Here is a 12,351-nt window from a genome sequence, read left to right as displayed (position 1 = left end):
CGTTATGATTTGGGGCACCATGAGAGTGGTTGTTTAAAGAGTTACCATCTCCCGAATTAAACTCTACAGGTCTTTACCTATCACATCCATAAAACAGTCAAAGTATTAATCATAACCACCTATCATATCATAATTCTGAACAGTCATAACCTCCTGCATCTGAAAAACCCCCAGCCTTACTTATAATTCATTACTACACAAATTGATTTAATTATTTATTTACTAGCTAACTAAGTGACAACACAGGATAAACATACACACTTAATACATTAGAAAAAGGTCCCTAGCCAACTGACACAACATAGGCGGCTTGTTACAAAGGAGATGGAGAGAGAGAGAGAGAGAGAGAGAGAGAGAGAAAGAGACACTTATCATTGATTCATTTTAGAAACTACTCTCACAGTAGTCATGTACTTTGCACACGAACCACCACCTGTTTGGAGTAAGACATCAGTCATGTATTTATGTGTAAATAGCTTTGTTCGCCGTGTATCTGTGTCGGGAACCAGGCCTTCATAGGAAGGATGTTTGGCCTTTCTGGGGCATTGTCCAAAAATGTCCGTCCCCCGTCTTCTACTGTTGTTCACTCTTGAAGATGCTCCTTTGAAGATATGCTCGCCAGCCGTGTTGCCATTGGTTCCCATGAGTGATGAGAGTAGTAGATGACGGTGATTTGAGAAGAGTAGTAGAATAGGATGGTTTGAAGAGTAGTTGAATGGTCCCACTTAAATGCACTTTTCTAGATACTTTACTTAGGACAGCTAATAAGCCACACCAGTGATTGTCCGGGAGGTGACATTATTGTCTCTAACTCGTGTTGAGATTTCAGAGTTTTAACCACTTTGGACGTGAGCTGCAGCTAAAACGTCTCTCTGGTCTGAGATGTTTACTCATGAGGCTGCTCGAGCTCTGACCTCACTCAAGGGGGCGGTGACTACTCACCTGTACAAAATTCTAGAAACAAATTTCTACGATCACATCCCTCTCTTAACAAAAACATAATTTTTTATATTTCATACAAAATGTAGAGTATGGACACTTCACTCATAGTGTGTATACTTTTAAAGTTAAAGTATTTCCTTTATAACATTATTAATGACATCACAAGATAACAACTCATATGACATTAGTGGTCTTTGCGTCTCCTCCGACCATTCCCCATGTTCTATTGTTCCAGTATTCACTTTAGAACGTGTTAAGAGTTTCAGTGGGAAAATGTCTCTTTAGACAAAGCACAGTCCTTTGTGAATTTGGAGAGGGAGACCCTGGATCTTCTCTCCTTAAATTTAGAACAGGACTTGAGGTTTCAACCCCACACACCAATTCCCTCCTCCTGCGGGTCAGAGGGGGTCTGGTTTAAGTTTATTCATTGCAAACCTGATCTGACTCATTTGGATCCTCACAGGGCATTCATGAAACCTGTATAATTTTAATCAGTTATTTGGACTAAAACAACTGATTGTTGAGCCAACCCGGGTGTGTATTGACAGTAAATCAACTTTGGATTTGATTATTGTATCAGACCAAGAGAACGTCTGTCAGTCAGGAGTCTTAAATATTGGTTTTAGTGATCATATGCGACCTATTTCAGGAAACTAGGCAACTCACTACTTCACAGGAGAGCCGTTTGAACGTAAACTATTTTTTTTTATCAAAATGCGTTTTTTTTGTTGCAGAAATGCCTTCTCAAACATGTGAACTTTCATGTGCCATAATAACAAACGTGTATGTCATCTGTAAATCACGAGCCTAGTTGGTGTAGCCACAGGAAAAGTCAGCAACCTTCCCGCTAGCTATGATTGACTGAGATAATGAGTGGGTTGGACATGCCGAGAGATGAGTTTGGATTGGTCTGCCATATAGCATGCTTCTGTCTATTTCTGCTGGTCAGTATGTCTAAGTAATCCTGTGTAACGCAGCTTTTGTTATGTATAGTGTAGTAAAACTGCATAAGTGTTGCTCTCCACTATCTGGAGGACTGAGTTTTGAAATCAGTGGAATTAGAGTATGATGGCTAAGGAGATGGCGAAAACACCCATCTCCAGATTACATCTTCAAACTAGCTGGCATCCGACAGGAGATGCGTTTATCCATGAATGATGTATACAGCTGTATACAGCTAAGATAGTCTAGCTAGCTACATTTTCAGATATTACACATTTCTAATTTTGACAGGAAGTGGTTTCATTTAAAGTTATAGTGTACTGTTAGCTAGCTAGCTAGTGTTAGCTGAGTGGCTCACTATCTAACATTACATGTATGATCTTATTATTCGTACCTCAGAGCCATTTGCTTGGCTAGCCATAGCCGAATGTTAGCTAGCTAACATTGAAACTGGTTGGTTAGCTTCCTGCAGATGCATGCAGAGTAGTAACATCATGAGTTGGGATTATGGTTCATTGTTTACCTAGCTAACGTTAACTGGCTGGATCCCTAACTAAAGTTATATGTATGATCTTATTATTTCTATCTCAGAGCCATTTGCTTGGCCTTCTATAGCCTAATGTTAGCTAGCAAACATTGAACCTGGTTGGTTAGCTACCTGCAGATTCATGCAGGGTAGTAACATCATGAGTTGGTATTATGGTTCATTGTTTACCTAGCTAGCTACATGTCTGAACAAAAGACTCAACTATGCAAGTATCAATTTTGGGTGCGTTCATAAATTCAGTATGGCCATCTACTCCGAATTCAGAGCACTCTTGTCTGAGTGTGCCAGAGCACAGAATACCTGATGAATTTACGAACGCTCAACACTGTTGAATATGGCCAGTGTCAGTAAACGTCGGCAAAAATTGTTGCCGGCAGCACAAATACAGTCACCAACACTCAGCTTTGCTAGGATGAGTAAAATGGTCACAGTGGGGTGTTCTCTCATTTGTGTCTATAAGTAGCTAGGAAGTTAGCCAATGTTAGCTAATTAGATTGGGTGGTTAACTGCAGTTGTGAGGTCAGAACGTTCAGATCAACCCTACTCATCGCCCAGAGTGTCCAGTGTGCGCTCTGAGCGCTCCGAGAGCGAAACACTCTGAATTTACAAACGGACAATCTGACAGTACAGTTGCAGTCACCAACGCTCTGGATAGCATAACAACCTAACCAGCTCTGCTAAGGCAAATGATGTTCAGTGAGCTGTTCTCTTACTTGTGTCTGGAAGTAGCTAGCAAGTTAGCTCGGATCAACCCTTAAAGAGGGTGTGAACAAAGTTTTTACTCAACTTGAGGGATACCTTCTCGAGCACAAACGTTTTTATGAACTCCAATCTGGCTTTAGAACAGCTCATTCCACTGATACTTGCCTTATCCACCTTTTTGACCAAATTAAGCAGGGAAGTGAGAAGGGCAACTATAGAGGTATGGTCATGTTAGACTTGCAGAAAGCTTTTGATACTGTGGACCATGATATTCTCCTGATGAAACTGAAATGATTGGGGCTTAATGATGTAGCAGTGAATTGGTTTAGGTCTTATCTGACCAACAGAACACAAGTATGTAATGTTGGTGATGTTCTGTCAGAGGTCAAAGAAATATCATGTGGAGTACTGCCGAGATCAATTTACAGTGCCTTGCGAAAGTATTCGGCCCCCTTGAACTTTGCGACCTTTTGCCACATTTCAGGCTTCAAACATAAAGATATAAAACTGTATTTTTTTGTGAAGAATCAACAACAAGTGGGACACAATCATGAAGTGGAACGACATTTATTGGCTATTTCAAACTTTTTTAACAAATCAAAAACTGAAAAATTGGACGTGCAAAATTATTCAGCCCCCTTAAGTTAATACTTTGTAGCACCACCTTTTGCTGCGATTACAGCTGTAAGTCGCTTGGGGTATGTCTCTATCAGTTTTGCACATCGAGAGACTGACATTTTTTCCCATTCCTCCTTGCAAAACAGCTCGAGCTCAGTGAGGTTGGATGGAGAGCATTTGTGAACAGCAGTTTTCAGTTCTTTCCACAGATTCTCGATTGGATTCAGGTCTGGACTTTGACTTGGCCATTCTAACACCTGGATATGTTTATTTTTGAACCATTCCATTGTAGATTTTGCTTTATGTTTTGGATCATTGTCTTGTTGGAAGACAAATCTCTGTCCCAGTCTCAGGTCTTTTGCAGACTCCATCAGGTTTTCTTCCAGAATGGTCCTGTATTTGGCTCCATCCATCTTCCCATCAATTTTAACCATCTTCCCTGTCCCTGCTGAAGAAAAGCAGGCCCAAACCATGATGCTGCCACCACCATGTTTGACCGTGGGGATGGTGTGTTCAGGGTGATGAGCTGTGTTGCTTTTACGCCAAACATAACGTTTTGCATTGTTGCCAAAAAGCTCAATTTTGGTTTCATCTGACCAGAGCACCTTCTTCCACATGTTTGGTGTGTCTCCCAAGTGGCTTGTGGCAAACTTTAACCGACACTTTTTATGGATATCTTTAAGAAATGGCTTTCTTCTTGCCACTCTTCCATAAAGGCCAGATTTGTGCAATATACGACTGATTGTTGTCCTATGGACAGAGTCTCCCACCTCAGCTGTAGATCTCTGCAGTTCATCCAGAGTGATCATGGGCCTCTTGGCTGCATCTCTGATCAGTCTTCTCCTTGTATGAGCTGAAAGTTTAGAGGGACGGCCAGGTCTTGGTAGATTTGCAGTGGTCTGATACTCCTTCCATTTCAATATTATCGCTTGCACAGTGCTCCTTGGGATGTTTAAAGCTTGGGAAATATTTTTGTATCCAAATCCGGCTTTAAACTTCTTCACAACAGTATCTCGGACCTGCCTGGTGTGTTCCTTGTTCTTCATGATGCTCTCTGCGCTTTTAACGGACCTCTGAGACTATCACAGTGCAGGTGCATTTATACAGAGACTTGATTACACACAGGTGGATTGTATTTATCATCATTAGTCATTTAGGTCAACATTGGATCATTCAGAGATCCTCACTGAACTTCTGGAGAGAGTTTGCTGCACTGAAAGTAAAGGGGCTGAATAATTTTGCATGCCCAATTTTACAGTTTTTGATTTGTTAAAAAAGTTTGAAATATCCAATAAATGCCGTTCCACTTCATGATTGTGCCCCAGTTGTTGTTGATTCTTCACAAAAAAATAGTTTTATATCTTTATGTTTGAAGCCTGAAATGTGGCAAAAGTTCGCAAAGTTCAAGGGGGCCGAATACTTTCGCAAGGCACTGTATATACGTCAATGATATGCCAGATACAGTAAAGTCCAACTCCTTCTTTATGCTGATGATTCAGCCATACTAGTATCAGGAAAGGATACAGTTTACATAGAGGAGACCCAGAGTAAGGAATTGCATTTTGTTAAAGATTGGTTGACTGACGAATCGATTTCGTTTGGAACAAAACGTAGATTCCTTAGGGCTGACAAGATAAAGGTGAACTGTGCAGGCAAGGAGATTGAATCTAAAACAAGTGTAATTTATCTTGGTGTGTCCCTACATAAATCTCTTTCTGGAGAGCTGACTGCTGCTAAAATTTGCTGTGAAATGGCGAACAAATTGACACTTTTATGTCTTAAGACTAGATATTAAGTTGAGAAACTGCTTGTCTCAACCTTGAATCAGTGTCATTTTGATTATGCCTGCTCTGCTTGGTATAGTGGGCTATCAAAAAAGCTTAAAACAGAATGCAGGTCATACAAAATAATGCTATCAGGTATATGCTGAATGTCCCCCCTAGGACCCACATAGGAATGCAGAAGTTCCGGGAGGTGGCTTGTTGCCTTTGGAGTCCAGAGTGGACCAACTTAAAATTAATCATATGTTTGACATCTTAAATGATCGTGCCCCAGGTTATATGAAAAACCACATTGATATGGTCTATAACTGACAAAGTTACAATACCAGAGCTAGTGTTGTCTTGTAAAATCCCAAGAGTAAACAATACTGCAAGGAGCACATTTTTCGATACAGGCATTTGTCTATGGAATATCCTCCCCTGGGAGATCAATCGAATAGAAAGTAGAAATGTATTTAAAAATCAGGCAAAGGTTTTCATTTGGACAAGGTTGTCTAAGTAAGATAAATCACTCCACTGCCCTTTGTGCCCCCCACTATTGGTCAGGTGTATTTATTTCAAGGATAGGTATGATGTGCAATTAATCGATTGTTTTAACGTGAAATTAACATTGTTGATTTTTAAGATTAGGGAAAAGTGCAGTGAATAGTGCCACTTTAGGATGCCAATATAAATTAATGTATTTATGGGTGTTTGTAATTTGGTCTTGCCTTTTTAATCATTATATGTGTTATTGTTTTTACCATCGAGGACCACTTTGGATCAAGCATTTTAATTAATACTTTCAGGTGATATCCTCTGGGTCCACATTGTACATTTAGTTGTATATGTCTGTTACCCAAAATAAATTCCATTTAAACTGTTGACAGCTAGCCCCTATCTCTGCGTGCTCGAGAAAGGAATGAAGGAGAGACAAATTGACAAATTTGATTTGATTTAATGATTTAATGTTAGCTAAACAAACACCAACACCAACTAGACAGTACCTAACTGTTAGATAGCTAGCTACAATACATTAATAGTTGAGAGCTAGCTTTAGCTATGTTATGAAAACATTGAGAAAATGGGATTGTAATGTATTTGAGTGTGTGAAAATGTTTGCTATTGCCATAATATATTTGGTGTGAAGTTTTAGTTTTCAGCTTTCTTTAGCAGTTTCAAACGAAAGGAAACTTTTTGGCAGGAAAAAACACATTTTAATAAATAATATGATTTAGAGTTAAATCCTTTTTTGTTGTTGTTGTTGTAAGGAATTATTTACAGTCATGTTTGAATAACTTGTAGGAAATACACTATATGAAGCATTATGACCATCCTGTGTCACTTTACTTGGACTAAGAAAATACACTTTATGACACTGTCAAGAAACATTATGACCATCATAATCATATAAGTCAGATAGGCCTATCACGTACATGACCTTATGACAGTCATCAGTCACAAAGAGGGTGTCTTGTCCTGCTCCTGAAATCTGCTCCTGCATTCATCTTAGTCATTAGCAACAGAGCACTGGGGTAGGTACATGTCTGACATCAGTGTGTGCACAATTACAATGATAATTTAATATGGTAAATTTCATAAAATGTTATATACTCACGGATAGAAAGTTTGGAGCATAGCATAAGGTAACCAGTGTTTTTTTCGGGCTTGGTATGAGTAAGCTCTAATATACATATGGGTGTTCTACGTGAAACGTCTTAAATTACTTGAATTATTCATCACCTTAGAAAGTACCATCCATTTCCTTGTGTTTGGCTTAGAAAAAACATCCGCAATGACTATGTTTTTCACTCAGATTCAACATGTTGTTGAATTTCTTTCTTCAAATTGATCATCAAAAAAATAAGCCTAACGGTGAGTTGGGCACCACCAATGCATGTCCAGAGTGCATAAGAGGAGATTACTGTGACTCAATTCATGACTGCTGGTGTGGCGTTAATACGGTCACCGCAACAGCCCTAGCCCCACCTGAAAATGTAATGTTGTGACATACATTCAGAAGTAAAGATATTCAAATGCTTTTTTCTGGTGACTTTAGGTGTAGTAACTTGTTCAATCCTCTTTTGCTCTGTGATATATTCTCTCCAGCCCCTGACAAGCAGAGCTCTGGCCTTAGCTGCTGTACAAGGGATTTAACAAAGCCTTTCTCTCGCTGAGTGACACGAGGCAAATCAACTGATCCTTTATTACTCACAGACTGAGGTGATCACAATCAACAGCTCAATCGATCAATAGCTTTAAATATTAGTGTTGGCTGGACGGGAGAGGAGGACTGCATAGTAATGGCGGGGCCAGGGGAGCCCATCACACTTGGGCAGGAGAGACTCTTCCAACCGATGGCAATTTCATGGGTTTTTACCGTGAATAATATGTCAGTGCTTCTCGTTGTTAATAGTTGGAGCACAAAGGCTCCTGAAGCAATGACCATCACTGCCAACACCATTTTTATGTGACACAATTCCAGTGAAACAAAACATATGGGTCTGAGACAGATAATGTTAGATAGTTGTCTTATATGACTCACAGATGTTATCTGAACAGGTGCTTTTGAGTGACGGTTGCATCACTGCACTTTTACCTGCTAGGATAATAACAAGAACCTACCCAAGAGCTAGTGGGACAGTTTAAGAAAGGGGAGGGGAAACAACTACAGACTATCAGTACTGTTGGCTTTTGGATAAGGGAAGTGGGAAAGAAATGTATGGGCGAGTGGAAGGATTTTGGCAGTGCAAGTATTGGACAGACAGGCATAGCTTTTCTGTCAAGGACAAGGTAGAAGCAGAGACTGTTAATGACACCAAATTGAGGTGAGATCACACTCGGTATGCTGTGGGAACATAAATCCTGATGTGACTTGTCCTTTTTACGATGAAGACAGTAGCAGACTTGATCACACACCTTTTTTTGTGTTAGCAATAGTGTTGTTCCAATTTCTATAAGGAATTATGAGATCCCAGGTGTGTGTGTGACTGTGTTTGTGCCTGTGTGCTTGTGTGTGTGTGTGTGTGTGTGTGTGTGTGTGTGTGTCTGTGTACTTAGAGGATAAATCAAATCAAATCAAATTTATTTGTCACATACACATGGTTAGCAGATGTTAATGCGAGTGTAGCGAAATGCTTGTGCTTCTAGTTCCGACAATGCAGTAATAACCAACAAGTAATCTAACTAACAATTCCAAAACTACTGTCTTGTACACAGTGTGAGGGGATAAAGAATATGTACATAAGGATATATGAATGAGTGATGGTACAGAGCAGCATAGGCAGATACAGTAGATTGTATCGAGTACAGTATATACATATGAGATGAGTATGTAAACAAAGTGGCATAGTTAAAGTGGCTAGTGATACATGTATTACATAAGGATACAGTCGATGATATAGAGTACAGTAAATACGTATGCCTATGAGATGAATAATGTAGGGTAAGTAACATTATATAAGGTAGCATTGTTTAAAGTGGCTAGTGATATATTTACATCATTTCCCATCAATTCCCATTATTAAAGTGGCTGGAGTTGAGTCAGTGTCAGTGTGTTGGCAGCAGCCACTCAATGTTAGTGGTGGCTGTTTAACAGTCTGATAGCCTTGAGATAGAAGCTGTTTTTCAGTCTCTCGGTCCCAGCTTTGATGCACCTGTACTGACCTCGCCTTCTGGATGATAGCGGGGTGAACAGGCAGTGGCTCGGGTGGTTGATGTCCTTGATGATCTTTATGGCCTTCCTGTGACATCGGGTGGTGTAGGTGTCCTGGAGGGCAGGTAGTTTGCCCCCGGTGATGCGTTGTGCAGACCTCACTACCCTCTGGAGAGCCTTACGGTTGAGGGCGGAGCAGTTGCCGTACCAGGCGGTGATACAGCCCGCCAGGATGCTCTCGATTGTGCATCTGTAGAAGTTTGTGAGTGCTTTTGGTGACAAGCCGAATTTCTTCAGCCTCCTGAGGTTGAAGAGGCGCTGCTGCGCCTTCTTCACAATGCTGTCTGTGTGAGTGGACCAATTCAGTTTGTCTGTGATGTGTATGCCGAGGAACTTAAAACTTGCTACCCTTTCCACTACTGTTCCATCGATGTGGATAGGGGGGTGTTCCCTCTGCTGTTTCCTGAAGTCCACAATCATCTCCTTAGTTTTGTTGTCGTTGAGTGTGAGGTTATTTTCCTGACACCACACTCCGAGGGCCCTCACCTCCTCCCTGTAGGCCGTCTCGTCGTTGTTGGTAATCAAGCCTACCACTGTTGTGTCGTCCGCAAACTTGATGATTGAGTTGGAGGCGTGCGTGGCCACGCAGTCGTGGGTGAACAGGGAGTACAGGAGAGGGCTCAGAACGCACCCTTGTGGGGCCCCAGTGTTGAGGATCAGCGGGGAGGAGATGTTGTTGCCTACCCTCACCACCTGGGGGCGGCCCGTCAGGAAGTCCAGTACCCAGTTGCACAGGGCGGGGTCGAGACCCAGGGTCTCGAGCTTGATGACGAGCTTGGAGGGTACTATGGTGTTGAATGCCGAGCTGTAGTCAATGAACAGCATTCTCACATAGGTATTCCTCTTGTCCAGATGGGTTAGGGCAGTGTGCAGTGTGGTTGAGATTGCATCGTCTGTGGACCTATTTGGGCGGTAAGCAAATTGGAGTGGGTCTAGGGTGTCAGGTAGGGTGGAGGTGATATGGTCCTTGACTAGTCTCTCAAAGCACTTCATGATGACGGAAGTGAGTGCTACGGGGCGGTAGTCGTTTAGCTCAGTTACCTTAGCTTTCTTGGGAACAGGAACAATGGTGGCCCTCTTGAAGCATGTGGGAACAGCAGACTGGTATAGGGATTGATTGAATATGTCCGTAAACACACCGGCCAGCTGGTCTGCGCATGCTCTGAGGGCGCGGCTGGGGATGCCGTCTGGGCCTGCAGCCTTGCGAGGGTTAACACGTTTAAATGTCTTACTCACCTCGGCTGCAGTGAAGGAGAGACTGCAAGTTTTCGTTGCAGGCCGTGTCAGTGGCACTGTATTGTCCTCAAAGCGGGCAAAAAAGTTATTTAGTCTGCCTGGGAGCAGGACATCCTGGTCCGTGACTGGGCTGGATTTCTTCCTGTAGTCCGTGATTGACTGTAGACCCTGCCACATGCCTCTTGTGTCTGAGCCGTTGAATTGAGATTCTACTTTGTCTCTGTACTGACGCTTAGCTTGTTTGATAGCCTTGCGGAGGGAATAGCTGCACTGTTTGTATTCGGTCATGTTACCAGACACCTTGCCCTGATTAAAAGCAGTGGTTCGCGCTTTCAGTTTCACACGAATGCTGCCATCAATCCACGGTTTCTGGTTAGGGAATGTTTTAATCGTTGCTATGGGAACGACATCTTCAACGCACGTTCTAATGAACTCGCACACCGAATCAGCGTATTCGTCAATGTTGTTGTCTGACGCAATACGAAACATGTCCCAGTCCACGTGATGGAAGCAGTCTTGGAGTGTGGAGTCAGCTTGGTCGGACCAGCGTTGGACAGACCTCAGCGTGGGAGCCTCTTGTTTTAGTTTCTGTCTGTAGGCAGGGATCAACAAAATGGAGTCGTGGTCAGCTTTTCCGAAAGGGAAAGGGATCAACACACGTTTATGTGTGTGCTGATTTATGTGGGGTACTTCATATGCATGTATTCTCAGTCCACTTCAACATAATTCCCTCACTATCAGACTCCCACACTTCTCAAGCCCCTTACCATTCCACCTCCTTTCCTGCCTGTTTGTCTACCCAGGGCCTGGAGTGGCTTTAATTTGCCCCTGTGTTAAGCTGTCAAGCTAATGGCCAACGGCTCACAAGCATTAAGACATTAATCTACACACACTGCAGGCTAACTAGCTCCCTAAGTCTCACTGCAATTTAGTCAAGTCTCCAAATAACTCACTTTTTACCTCACTGCAATGCTCTCCAGGCCTCTCAATATCTGATTTCCGCATAACCTGTGAATTGTCCACTTACCGACGTAGCACTCTGTTGGGTCTGTGTTTATACCATCACGTCTCTCCTCTTTAATAGTTGTTGCTTTAGGGCCTAACAGGAGTGTTACTCCAAAAGCTTTTCTAGCCCTCTTCCCTGAGGCTTGGGTTTTAGAGGTCTGGAATGGCAGTCTCTTCCCTAACAATCCCTTTACAAAAACATGCTCCCATCTCACTGGGCACACACTGGTTGAATCAATCATTTCAATTAAATTATGTTGAACCAACGTGTAATAGACATTGAATTGATGTCTTTGCCCACTGGGTTTCATCTGCCTTTGATTTCATGCAGTAGACAGCCTGATAGCACTGGAAAGCTGAAAGCAATATTGTGACGAGGTCATTTCACGAAGCCCTTTTGCTAGGCTGTGAAATCTCCATCTGCTATATTGCGTCCATTTAACCAGTGTTTCAGCTCCATGTGTGTGAATATGTAGGCACAAGAGAAGTAGGTTTTTGGAATGGGACCCAGCCTCAGTGTTTTAGTTATTTAGTGCTGAAAGAAGGATGCAGAGTATTTGTTGCGGTCTCCTTCCTCATTAGTTGGTACGAGGGCTGCAGACAGTTTCAGACTGTTAATAGAAATACTCTAACTGGGACTAAAAAGAGCCTGCATGTGTAATGACAAAATCTCTCCTGTGCTCTCCTGTGTTAGAAGACATAGCTAACACTGGGCTCAAGTTTAGCTCTTGGGAGGTGTGTGGGTGTTCTCATGGTTGGGTTTATGTGTCTGTTATCTTGCCTGCCCACAAGTGTATGTTTGTCCATGAATTTGAGGTGTGTGTGTGTGTGTGTGTGTGTGTGTGTGTGTGTGTTTGAAAACCTACTGTATGAGATTTGGAGTG

The 12,351-nt window shown here is 42.2% G+C and overlaps 1 protein-coding gene across 1 annotated transcript in view; it reads left to right on the top strand.

Annotated features, from left to right (window-relative positions):
• LOC139381115 (cGMP-dependent protein kinase 1-like) overlaps positions 1 to 12,351 on the top strand; it is a 148,057-nt gene that overhangs the window by 97,167 nt on the left and 38,539 nt on the right. The window lies entirely within an intron of this gene.

This window comes from Oncorhynchus clarkii, chromosome 23, assembly GCF_045791955.1.
Source record: "Oncorhynchus clarkii lewisi isolate Uvic-CL-2024 chromosome 23, UVic_Ocla_1.0, whole genome shotgun sequence".
Taxonomy (NCBI): Eukaryota; Metazoa; Chordata; class Actinopteri; order Salmoniformes; family Salmonidae; genus Oncorhynchus; species Oncorhynchus clarkii.
This window is presented reverse-complemented; position numbering and strand designations above follow the sequence as displayed.